The 13,405-nt window shown below is 36.3% G+C and overlaps 1 protein-coding gene and 1 pseudogene across 1 annotated transcript in view; both read right to left on the bottom strand.

Annotated features, from left to right (window-relative positions):
• Lrp1b (LDL receptor related protein 1B) overlaps nucleotides 1-13,405 on the bottom strand; it is a 1,445,827-nt gene that overhangs the window by 360,291 nt on the left and 1,072,131 nt on the right. The window lies entirely within an intron of this gene.
• On the bottom strand, nucleotides 8,498-9,453 carry LOC126500230 (TBC1 domain family member 20-like; annotated as a pseudogene).

The raw sequence follows: 13,405 nt of genomic DNA, 5'->3' as shown, positions 1-13,405 counted from the left end.
CCTCTATGTGTGATTTCTTTAAGACCTAACAACTGCAGGAACTGGGCAGGACAGAAACCTCAGTCAACAGAATGGAGTCTCAATGTGGGGCTGACCAAATTCCCTTAAAAGCCTGAGAGAAACCTCAGTCAGCACTCATACTACAAGGACATTTGCTCGACTGTGTTTATAGTAGCATTATTTATAATAACCAGAACTTGGAAACAACATAGGCGTCCCTCAACTGAAGAATGGATAAAGAAAATGTGGCACATTTACCCAGCAGAGTAGTACTTGGTGGTAAAAACTAATGACATCTTGAAATTTGCATGCAAATGGATGGAACTATAAAAACCATCCTGAGTGATGTAACTCAGACCCAGAAAGACAAAGCTGATATGTACTCATGGGTGGATATTAGATGTAAAGCAAAGGATAACCAGCCTATGATTCACAACCCCAGAGAAGCTAGATAACAAGGAGAAACATAAGAGAGACATACATGGACTTTTAGTCAAGCATCACACCCTCAAAACAGTCCAGTCATAGGCAAATATGTTGGGTTGTCTTTATGCTAGACTGTTTTTGGCCTGAACACCAATCCTTGGACATATATTCTTTGGAATACAAGGATTAAAATATTAATTTTTAAATTTCAAGTTTTTTCCCATTCAAAGTCATTTTGGGGAGATATAAAAAGCCAAATATAGTTCTGTTTCCACACATTAGGTTGAAACATGTAAGCAAAATATGTTTGCTAGTGTGAAGAGTCATAGGTCAATTTCAGATGTCTTCCATTGTTCTTTACCTTATTTTTAAAACTGACTCTTTCTCTCCTTGAACCTGAAGCTCACCCATCTGTCAAAACTAGCTGTGTTGCAAGTTCCAGGCATTGACTGTACTCTTACTATTTCTCAACCCTAAGATTAGAGATGCACCATCATTCCCACGTATTTACATGGATGCTCATCATGTAATCTTAGATTTTTTATGCTTGTAGGTCACACACTTTGCTGACTGACCATTGCCCCAACCTCCAAATATATTTCCTTAAGAGATATTTTTCCAGGATTTTTTAAGGGTGTCATGCTTCACTGAAAGTGATGTTTGTCTACTTAATCTGCTTTCATGTTTTAGATATTAATAAGATTAATAGCTAAGAGACTAATTTTTGAAAAATAGAAACAATGCAAATACTTAGGCATTGAAAAACATTCAGTTTTAAATACTGAATACAATTTAAAACTCATCTGCATTGTTGAATAGATAAGTTTAAAATCAATGTAAGCATTCCTTACTCTATAAATAGTAAATTGTATTTGTATTTCTATTATAAATGAATATTTATTCATGTTGATAAACATATATATTTATTGAAATAAGATTATGGCATTAATTAGATTATTTTCAATGATTTCTGCATACTTCCTAGAGATATTGATCGTTGTCACCAAAAGCTTTTCACATTGCCTATCAATCTATCCTTGAGGTGTGTTGGCTATCATCTTTTGAAACATAGGACCTAATGTGACTGACTATCTTCCTGAAAGACAGCGGCCATTTGAACATGGTGTAAAATATTAAAATATTTTGATTGTATAATATCTTCTGGTTACCCTTTTATAGTGATTTTTTTCATTGCCAGTCTTATTGGTGAGTAGCTACACGTTTTGTTTTCTTAAACATGAATCAAGGAATATGCACCTTAGCACCTGTTGAAGTCACTTTTCCCAACACAATATCAACATCATCACAATTATTTCTTGGTTATATCTTATCAGTACTTCTGTCCAGTGCATACCTATTTCGTCTTAGTTACATAAAAGCTGCTGACTGTTCCTCAACTAGCTATTTTATTAAATGATGTTTTCTGTTTTTTTTCTCACATAACACTAGTTTCTTTTGATAACTCACCTGTTTAATACCTCTGCTCCTCTCCTCTTTTTTCTCACATATTATTTGTTCAATTTTTATTATATTGAATGCTATCTAAATGTTTTATATCCAACTCTTAACTTTTCATTAAATTTTATAATTATATTCACCTATCAATTAATAGATCTTTTAATTCAAAAAAAAATATAAAATTAGAAAAGTTATTTTCCTTAACTTTAACTGCTTAAGTTAATATACTCATCTTATGTAAATATTATCTATCATTCAAGAAAACAATAATGGATTTCTCTTTTAATTTCTCTTTTAAGTTTTTCTTGTTTCTTTTTGTGTGGTATATTAGTCAGTGATTTTAATAAAAGCACACTTCAAATCCTTCAAATCAAAGGTCTGTCTTTTTTTTTTTTTTGAGAGGTAACGAGTTTATTCTATTTTTTTTCCCATGGGCAGAAGAGGCACGTGAGGTCTTTCTGCTTTTTGCACATATAGCCATATAGCTGGTTATTTACCTGTGGCAGGAAGACACACGGGGGTAAGCTTTCTTGAGCCTTATGGGTTCTGGAACAATCTTTCGAATTTAATCCTTTCAAGATACTTTGTGATGCCCCGTGGAGCATTGTTTCTACATCCCTCTATGTAATCCTCTTGACAAAGTCATAAAGTAAGGTCTGTCTTCTTAAGCCTATTCATTATAATCATGGACACCAACTCATGCCTGAGCTCTGTTCTCACAAGGCCTATAAATGTCATATTTGTCAAGCTAAGCTGTGACTCACACGCCAATTCCTATGTACCATAAAACACATATAATATCTATTAAAATTGTGTCAGGACCTAAAAATAAACATGGGCAGGTTATTGGATCTCTCTGTCCTTATTTCAAGTGTGGCTTCATGGAATGAATCTCCTTTTCTGCTTTTCACTATGAACTTGGTTCTTTTGATGTATTGAGGACAGGTGGTTAAACCTGAATTTTGGAAACAAAGACTGTGGTGTAAAATCTGGCATGATTTTGATATTCAAATTTGTATAAAAAAGATTAAGAATTGCATTAAGGTAAAGGAAAAATTGAGGCAGTAGGGTTTTGTTGTAGGTGCTGCTCCTGATTTTACACATACACTCAGTTATTAAAAAATATCTTGTTATGTAAACAAGACTAACATAGCATTCCCTATGTATAGCCCAGACTTGTTTGGAACTTACAGCAATGCTCCTGCCTTAGTTTCCTAATTTCTCTAATTATAGTCATGAAAGCCTGTACACTCAACTACAAAGATTCATTGTTCTTGTGTCTTTAAAAAAGCTTATGATATATTCATTGTGTGTGTGTGTGTGTGTGTGTGTGTGTGTTAAGTTGTAAATCAAAGGATACTGAGCCTATGGTTCATGCTCCTAGAGATGCTAAGTAACAAGGTGACCCCTAAGAAAAACATACATAGATCCAACTGGAAAGAGGAAATAGACAAGAACACCTGACAAAGTTGGGAGCATTGAGGTGGGAGACAAGAGAGGGTGGAAAGGGAAAAGAAGTTGAGGAGGGAGGAGAACTTGAGAGAACAGGATACTTGAGATGGAGGAAGGACAGAGATGAAAGCAAGAAAGAGATATGTTGATTGAGGGAGGCATTGTAGGGCTGGCAAGAAACATGGCACTAGCGAAATTCCCAGGAATCCCCAAGGATGTCCCTAGCTAAGACTCAAAGCAGTAGAGGAGAGGGTACCCAAATTGGCCTTGCCCTGTATTCAGGTTGATGCGTACCTTAAATGTCACCATAGAACCTTCATTCAGCAACTGATGTAAACAAAGCCAGAGACATGAAGCATAGCACTGGGCTGAGCCCCCAAAGTCCAATTGAAGAGTGATAATAAGAGCAAAGATGTTGAGACCATGATGGGGACACCAACGGAAAGAGTTTAATTGAGCTATGGGAGCTCATTAACTTCAGCAGGATAGGGAAGGAACCAACATAGGTCAAAATTAGTACCTCTGAATGTGGGTGACTGTTGTATGGCAGCGCAGACTGCAGGGCCCCTGACAGTGGCACCAGAATTTTTACCGACTGTTTATACTGGCTTATGGGAACCTATTCTCTTTGGATGTATACCTTGCTTAGCCTAGATATAGTAGGGAGGGCCTTGGCCCTTCCCCCAAAGCAATATGCCTTGCCCTCTCTAAATAGTGATGGGGGTGGAAAGGTAGGTAGAAGTAATGCGAGGAGGGGAGGGAGTAGAAACCAACATTGGTATGTAAAATTTAAAAAGATAGTTTCTTCTTTTTTTAAAAAAAAGAAATTATAAAAAGACATATAATAAGGTTTTTATATTAGAATATCACATATATACACACTACCATAAAATACAATAGGAAAAAATGTACTGTAGTAATTTTTTGTGAACCTCCACCACTGCCACACACATACACTCCTTGCACTCAACTTTTTGCAAGGCTAAGTCATTGGTTAGAACATACACAATTGCATAGAGGTTGGCTTGGAGCAGGTCCAGAGCAAAATTACAGTTGTTGTTTGGCTATTTTCGGTCTCTTTAGCAGCTCCTCCTTTCACATCGCTCTCTGACTGACCGAACATCCTGTGACCAACATGGAAAACTCTTTGAAATGTGTGATGTGACCAGACTGCAAGCTTCTTCCAACCAAACGTCTGGTGGCATCTGATAGCACCTGAGTTTGTTAGCAGGGATTGCTCCACTTTGTTTTAACATGCCGGCTTTATGTTTCTATTAACATATTTGAAAAGTGTCTCAGTTTATTATTTTGTTTGTTCTGTTACTACAGAAAATGTCATCAAGCTGTCACAGTATTGAAACATGAAAATTGAGAGGACTTGAATCTGTATTCCCAGGCCACCAAACTCATATGGGGCTGCAGAATAAACTATCTCTTACTGCAATGTGAAACATGTGTTTTCCTTTGTCAATCTCATTTGGGTACCCAATGAAAATACCAATAAAAATTAAAGATCTGCCTTTTAAAATGACTCTTCATTGAGCTTTTTAATGATTTTATAATATTGAACCTTGTTTCTGAACTTTGATATGTCTCTCTTTAGAGTCTCTCCATTTCAGTCATTCCTTAATTTACTTTGACTATTGATGTTTGGATGCCAAAAAGTATTTGAGGAGGGGGCAAGATCATGAGCTAAACTCCTGAGTCATGCATGTGTCCTGTTTATGCTATAGAGTGACACTATGTATAAAAAAATCTAGAATAATAATGTGATACAATATTAATGAACTTAAGTGAGTATCATTACAGGAAGGGCAAAAGCTTGAAAGTATTTTAACTAGGTTGCCTATGTAATTAACGTAAAAGGATTGTTTGTTTAGAAAGGCAAGGCAAGTGTACGACTCCCACAGTGTCTCATTCTGTTTTTTATTCCCTTTTGTTTCTCTGTTCCTAGATTTGATGATCATCATAGTCTTGGTTTTCGCTATACATCTATTGACACTTTATGTTTATATAACCCAAGGCTCTTAGTGATATTTGGATGGTTCATGGCTTTAGCTATAAGTACTATCATTAAAAATCCTTCTTACTGAGCAAGATCTCCCACATCAGGGTTTAAGGTCTATCCTGGTAAATGGAAGGATCTAGAAAAGATCATTTTCATGTAACCCGCTGAAAGACAAATTACATCTCGCTGGATATTCCTAGCTACAAATCTTCAGCTGTGAGTATATATCCTGAAGTAACTTTAGGAAGAAGAAAGACAAACAGAATTTAGTAGAGGGTTTTGTGACCCTTACACCTGTTGGGGAAACAGGGATTGGGGAAAAAAATAGACCGAGAGAAAGATGAGGAGGAGAAAGGAGAAGGAAGATAAGGGAAGAGGAAGAATCACAGACCTGTGGCTGTAAGAAATTTTCCTCCCCTATAAAAACAGAACAAGGCAATACCACCATCCTCCTTCAGTTCCATTTATCTGTAAGGATTGTTCTCAGAGAAATATCCGCTCACTAGGCTTCCTTACTAGGCTCTCCTCTCACTGCTTTACTCTTGCCCTTGTATTGCAACACAGTCCAAACTTCTAGTTTCCTATTTTAAACTGCATCAAAATGACTTTTACACCTATCTCTTTAACTATTTTGCACCTTCTAGATTTAAAATTCAGAATATAAATCACAGTACCACACTGATATAGTCATTTTCCACATCACTAGATCTCAGGGTTGACAGGTTGTGAATAGATGATGTTTGCTCAGTTCTTAAATGAAATGCTTACAGACTATTCTGTGGTTTAAATCAGGTCAGGACAGTGTTCTATGTGGTGTGTGTGTATGTGTGTGTGAACATTTAGCTTCTTCTTTTCTAAAATGTTAATTTAGAAGAACAAAGTTAATTATTAAAATGATGGAGGCATTTAATGTTGCAATTTCCTTGTCTCTATTTTCCCATACATATACTCTTATATGAAGACATAGTGACATATTTACAACCTAAACTGTCTTGAAGTATACCAATATAAAATGACACTTTAGGACAAATTTACTGAAGGACATACCACCTAATAGACCTTAGGTTATTAAATTCGACATCCATTTTCATTTTACTTTCATGTATGTATGTATTGTATATATGGGGGTGTGGTATATATACATATATTTGTGTGCGTAGTACTAGTGCATGAGCAGAAACCAGAAAAAGATGCTGGGTGTTCTGCTCTATCAATATGCCGTGTTCTCTTTAAAAAGCATGTCTCACTAAATCGGGAGGTAGACTGGTGGCCACCAAGCCTGAACTATCTTCCCGTCACCATTAGTGACAGGGTTACAGACACACTCAACTATACTTAAGTTTTTGTTTGTTTGTTTTCTTGTTTGTTTTTTAGGGGTGGACTTTGGTGTAGCTTTGGAGCCTGTCCTAGAACTAGCTCTTATAGACAAGGCTGGCCTCAAACTCACAGAGATCTGCCTCCTGTGTCTCCCGAGTGCTGGGATTAAAGGTGTGCACCACCACCGCCCAGCTTATACTCATGTTTTATGTAAGTTCAAGGCACTTGAATTTGGTTCCCTGAACTTGCACAGCGAGAGTTCTACCAACACAGTTATATCTACAGTTCCCCGTATCCCAGTCTAAATATTATCATGAAGAACATTTTTTCTTTTAATTTTCAAGTTACTTTTTGCCCAGTTCATAAGAGTTTCCCAAACACTCATTCTTTAAATATTAATTTTTGATTTTCAGATATTGTTTATATTATAAATTCATTTAAGAAGTAAAGAGAAACTTTTGCTTTATTGTTGTGACTATTTTGCAGAAAATTTAGTGTGATCTTTAAATATTCGTGTCAATTTTAGAATGATCAGTTATAAATTAGTCATTATTTATGTGCCAAAATATACTTGTAAACTTATTATTATTTTTATTTTTCTATGTCTGGCATTGGGATACCACCTAATGAGTCATTAATCTTGGGAAATGACTGATACCAAGAAGGGGGATATAGGAGTGAGTGAGAGGAACCCTGACTGCTCTTTGGGCTGGAGAGGGAGAGGAGCAGGGGAGGGGGAGGGAAATGGGAGGCAGAGGTGGGGAGGAGGCAGAAATTTTTAATAAAAAAGAAAGAAAGAAAAAAAGAGTGAGTGAGAAGAGGATTTCTAATAATGTTTAAATATCTGTGTGAAATTGTCCAAGAATAAATTTAATTAAAAAATTGTATGCAGAAAATTATTTTAATGAGATATAACAAACAATTTACAAACCAATATTTTATCCTTAATATTTGCTCAACAAACTTCCCTTTATTTATTTATACATCAGTTCATGTTACAACAGGCACTGTCTGAATTCATCATTGTTTAATGCTAATTAATTGTGAATGTCATTTCTCTATTCAGTTGCTTTGTCAAAATGGAAATGGAAATAATTAGCTACGCTAACTTTCGTCTACCTTACTCAAATACCAATTAAAATTATAGTTGAATTATGGTGTGCAATTACAATGTGAATCTTTCTCTCATGTTAAAGTGAACATTCTGATCTCAAATTTTATAAAATACCAAATATGTGATTGACATGCACTAAACATGTATCATAGGCTTGATAAAACTGGCAAATAATTTTTAATTTCATATATATTTTTCAAGGTAAAATTGTGATTATTCTTTATTTGGTTAAAGTGCTTTTTATAACAGCCAAGACACCTTTTATGTTGTACTCTGTCTTATGACTACCCATCAGCAGAGGGTCCCACTGCATAGAGTGGGCACAGGGGACACGTTGGGTCTGGACAAGGTAGCACTAAAGAAGAGTACCCAGGAAAGATTGGGATAATAGAAGCATATAGTTGCTTCCACTATACACCCTTTGATGCAACAGAAGACACTTTTGCTTTCAAACCAGAGCTACTATAAAACAAACGTGGCTTAGCTTTTTAACAGAACGATCTTAAGAAGACTGAGTGACCTCAAGGATCCCATGCACCCTCCTGAAGGAGTCCAGGGATAAGTGGGACTGAGGGTGTGGGCTTCCTGACAAACCCTGTCTATCTATATGACGGCAAGTTTGTAAGGACATTCCCAGCCTGAGACCAGCAGCTGAGGAGATCAATACAATGGCAGGTGTTTTGTGGAAAACAAGAAAAGTGTGACAGGAAATGGCAAGGCGTTTAGCAACATCCAGGTGTGAAAGAGGGGAGAGAGAGTGTGCACCTTTTTGGTACTGCAGACCATGCCCAACCTAGTCCAGCCTCCCTAAGGCCATTGTCTGAAGGAGGTCCCCCATCACAAAAAGGCAGGTCCTGAGGAATCTTTAACAATAGGTGATGAACAGAAGCCATATCACAGTCATAGTCCAGGACTTCTGGCTCTGGACACAGCACAATCACGGGGGCAAAGTAAATGGATTTGAACAAGTGGCAGGCCAGAAGAAGCCATGTACTCTCATGACGTGCCTGAAGTCCAAGAGAATGTGCTCAAATTAGGGGATAAGCCAGATGAGGGTAAAGATGGTCCACAACTCAGCACTCTGCATGTAGTCACGGAGTTCTTTCTTTACTTGGTCAATTATGGACACTGGATAATTTAGGATGTGCTTGGTATTGTCCATTGTGGGATCCATGAGATCCCTGAGGTAGTAGGCAGACAATTTTTCTACCAGGGATGTTGCCAGATTTTTACCCACCACCATCAGAAAAGTGACCACGATGTCCTGATAGCGCTGGTAATAGTCAAACTGATGGTTGAGATCAAAGAAGAGGATATCTAATATTCCTGAAGCACATTGTTCTGCTCATCTGGCATACCAGGAGGGAAGAGCCAAAGAGATTACCTGACACCCAGCAGCCCTTGCTGGTAATCCTTGCTCATATGCCTCAGAGCCTTCCTTGACACAGGTGTTGGCTCTTTGGTGTTGGCACTGGGGATCTTGAGTCATACTTGTCTCATCAGTCTGGGGCTCTCCTTCACTGATAACCATTTCTCTTAAGAAATGGTTCTCTCCAGGATCACTGTTCTGTGTCTCGTGTATCTTTGCCGACTTTTTCATTTTGGCGTTAAAATCTGGCTTCTCTGTGACCTCCATGTTCTCAGTGGTCTCTATGTCCTGTGAGGGCCTGAGGAACATCCTCAGGGGTGCTGGCCCCAACCCTGACTGCTGGCAGAGCCTGGAGTTTCCACTTTTAATACAATCTGAGTTCAGCATGGCAGAATGTTCTCCGTAAGCATGAGGGACTCAGATCAATAAGTGGCTATTTTTAAACCTGGATTTGTTTCATTCATGTAAGATGCAAAATTGAGCGATAAGATGGCTGGGGGGGTAAGTAAAGGAGGATCATCACAAGAATTCTCGATAATAATAATAAAATAAAATAGCATATTCCTCTCTATTGGGCATCTTATTGAGAGAGCTAGAACACAAAACACAAATACTTGGTGTTCTTGTACTTAAAAAAAAGTTAGAAAAAAATGAGAAATAGAATCAAAAATCTGATAAGTGTTTAAGACAGAATTCTGAGGATACCACCTAAAAACTGTGCTACCATTCAAGACAGTTTATTTTTCTAACAAAGTTGCAAGATTTCCTTATTGCTGAGCTAGAAGTCAGAAGCGACGCAGAAAGAAAAGAGGCTGTGAAAGTGTCCGAGTTGAATTGAAAGAAAATAGTAAATAAAATAGCCAAAGACTTTCATCTTCTGAGTTGGAAAATAATAATTTTCTATTGGCACAATACTATTTGAAGATATTTAATTACTAATCCTGATGACAATGGACACAAAGGCCAGCCGCAGACCTGGAACCACAGGCTGCACTTCTACTGTCCTCCTTAACACCCTGAGTCCCAAAACTGACTTGAAAATGGAAACACGGATTACTTGTGTGGTTTGACAGACTGCTATTGGGAATGATTTAGATTCGGATAATAAATGTGTACACCATTTGGGTGTACATGTATGCTTGCATGTATGTAGATGTGCACCTAGATATGCAAAGTCAGGTTTTTATTTCTCAAGGAGTAAACTAATCAGAGAAATAGAAAACACAGATAAATGAGACAATTCTTGAACGGTTGTGACACTTAATGCCGGGTGACTCATATGACTCTCAAAATCATAGGCAGAGTGTAAATGTATAATAATCTTTTTAACACAATTAGCATAATCAGCAGACTGTGTGACCAAAAAGAGCTCTCTGGAATCATTGTTTATCATCTATAAAACAACTTAATGACCAGCAAGCAGCCCCTAACTGTTTGAGGATGCTATGAAGATAAGTGAGCACATTTGTATGTAAGTTTATGGTTTACTGGAAAGAAGCATTATGGAAATAACGGTTAGCAAAAAAGACTCTGGTAACATATTTTAAGTAAGACAAACTAACATGTCATCCTCCTGTCACTTTAAAGATTATAGAAGCTTCTGAGATTAAATGAATATATTTGAATCTGAAATAAATGAATATGAGAAAAGTCTTCATTTCAAAAATGTCTTGAGCTGATATGGCAGATTGATTCCAGGATAGATCGCTGCTCTGTAACCTACACACGGGCATTTTTGGGCATTATTAGCCTTTTTCTGTAAGTCTTAAATATAGCATATTTCCATGAGATCAAAATATACATCTTTCACTTCTTTCTCTTGTTGTCATATCTTCTTTTCTTTGTTTTTTTTGAGATCTATTAGTCACACATTAAATCATATTTACTTATGTTTTATGAATTAGGCTTTGTACAAAATATTGGTGTATACTTCCAAAAGAAGAATATCTTAATAAAGATAGAACAAAAGCCTGTAACGTGAACAGTCCAAGCCCATATGACAAATGGTAATTATTGACCTGGTTAAGAGGAGAGAGCATAGGCCAGATGGAGCAATAGTGTCCAATGAATTAAGGTTCATGTTCAGTCTGAAGCCAGTGTCATTGATTCAGAGCTACTATGTGCAGATCTTTTCAGTCCACATTATATACTTTTTTGAGAAGATTCTCAGTAGTATTTAACAACATTGACAGAAGCGTGCAATTGCATTTCTTTTTACTTAAAAATTTCCATCTCCTCCCCTCCTCCCATTTCCCTTCCCTTCTCCTATCCCCCTCCCCCTCCCTCTCCAGTCCAAAGAGTAATAGGGGTTCCCTGCCCTGTGGGAAGTCCAAGGATTTCCCCCCTCCATCCAGGTCTAGGAAGGTGAGCATCTAAACAGACTAGGCTCCCACAAGCCAGTACATGCAATAGGATCAAAACCCAGTGTCATTGTCCTTGGCTTCTCAGTCAGCCCTCCTTATTCTTACAAATTTGGAAAATTATTCCCAACTACACTAAACTCATCCATAGCTTCCTTTTTAGTATTTTAGTTACTGGGTCTACTGAAATTTAAAAAAAAATGTTAATATATGTATTGTATTAAACATCCGAGAGATAAAAAAAAATATTCAAACTCACTTAGGACATTATATTGGTATAGTTAATCCACTTCACTTTTAGTTGTTATAGATAATTTTTTCTACCCCTATCCTACAGATCACTCTCTGTGGGAAAGAGAGTCTAAAAGCAGTCTTATGCCTTCAGGGTTTAGGCATCCAATGGAAAGTTGAGCTTATTTCCGTTCTGATCATGTGTGGGACTGCAAACACGTATGAGCACTATTCCAGTTCATTGGTAATGTGTCTAGTCTAAGTATCTGAGTGCTGCCATCATTTGAATTCTATCAACTCAGGTAAAGATCTGTAAAAGATAGCAAACATATTGCTTCATAAAAAATTTAAAATTACAAATAATTTTATGTTTTTTTTCTATAAGGATTGCATAATATCCATGATAGGAGAAATGTTACATATAAACAATAAATAATTAAATTTTCAACCTTTAAAACCAGATACCAAAAAGGTAACATTGCATTGTACTTATATGAAATCATTGTATTCTAAAAAATATAAGCAAACAATAAGCACTAAGAATGTTTATAACTAGGATTAGTTAATCATATGTTTTCTAGGATTAGTCTAATAATATAGTTTCTTTAACTATTTTAAAATCTTGTTACTTTAAACAACCTGATTGACATCATTTTTCTGAACAATCTACTTGTATTTAATTTCAAATTAAAGTTTACAAAGCTTAACGTATATATTAGCAGTTTTATGAATTACAGAAAATAATGATTTTTGTCAGAAAATTCACCTAGACATGGAAATATGGGCAGAAATATAAAGAAAAAAAATTATTGCTGACATGATGAATTTAGACATGGAAGTTTCTGGATGCTTAACATCTCCACTAAATTTATTCTCTCCATGATGCTACTGTTTATGATTTTCAGATGAATAGCACACTTAAACGAAGCAAGCATTAATACAATATGATATTAATATACAAATACTCACATTATTCACCTGCCACTGACATTCTGAATTAAATCAGTAATGGGGTGTATAACTGATTAAATATCTACACTGAAGAAAGCACCAGTTCCAGATTTAGAGAGGCACTGCCAGACTGATCACATCATTACACTGCCAAATGCCATCTATCACTTTTACTGAACTTAACGAAGATGGATTACATCCCACAGATGAGATGCATCCTATAAATACTGCCAGACTGATCTTCATCTGACTTTCCTCCAGAACAGACAAGCAACAAATCAATAATTGAAAAAAGTCATATTAGAAATTCAATGTTATTCAGTACCCAGAAGACATCATGGAGGGAGTACAGCATCAAATGGCCTTAAGTCAATGAAACCTGATAATCTTTGCTTTTCCTTAAGTGTATTTACTTCATCAAGTTCAATGAAATGCATTTGTTGCATTTGTCATCACTACCCTCTTCTATATTTTCAAACTAAGACTGGTTTAACACTAACAAAACATTTTACATCAAACGTTCTGTATCATGGCCAATGCCCTTGTTAACTAACACTGCATAGCTAAACTGGTCAATCATGTTAGCTTTAATGTTACTATCTTCAACCCTGAAACAAAATGAATACCATAAAATACGTGTAAACAAAGTACTCATATCACAACTTCAGTGTTGATTTGATAACATTTCCCCATTAGACATCTGTCTTAGTTTCTGTTTA

The sequence above is a fragment of the Alexandromys fortis genome, unplaced genomic scaffold (genome assembly GCF_014885135.2).
Source record: "Alexandromys fortis isolate MF-2015 unplaced genomic scaffold, M_Fortis_MF-2015_v1.1 scaffold_33, whole genome shotgun sequence".
Taxonomy (NCBI): Eukaryota; Metazoa; Chordata; class Mammalia; order Rodentia; family Cricetidae; genus Alexandromys; species Alexandromys fortis.
The sequence above is the reverse complement of the archived record's forward strand: the minus strand, read 5'-3'. Positions and strand labels throughout refer to the sequence as shown.